A 341-nucleotide genomic window follows, 5' to 3' on the forward strand; every position below is an offset into this window, starting at 1 on the left:
GTAGAGCCACGCCAGCTAGGGAGGAGCTGGGTTTCACAGGTTTTTTTTTCTCTTTTTCCCTTTTCCTTCTTAAATAACCCCATTTGGGCCTCCAATAAAAAAACCAAAACATCTGGTACTGGGTATTTGGCTGCTGGGAAGCAGCTCCTCATTATGAGAAGCACAGCAGCGATGCAGGGATTCCTGGTATGGATCAGTAACACTTAAGGTCGTGTTCATGCGGTATCCCTGTCCCTCCTGGCCTTTGAATATATGGACTGAGGACACTGAGGGAGCTGTGGTGCTCTGTGCCAGCATGGAGGTAAATCATGCAGGTTAGTAAAGAAGCAATTGCATCAGTA

Source organism: Pseudopipra pipra, chromosome 17, assembly GCF_036250125.1.
Source record: "Pseudopipra pipra isolate bDixPip1 chromosome 17, bDixPip1.hap1, whole genome shotgun sequence".
NCBI lineage: Eukaryota > Metazoa > Chordata > Aves > Passeriformes > Pipridae > Pseudopipra > Pseudopipra pipra.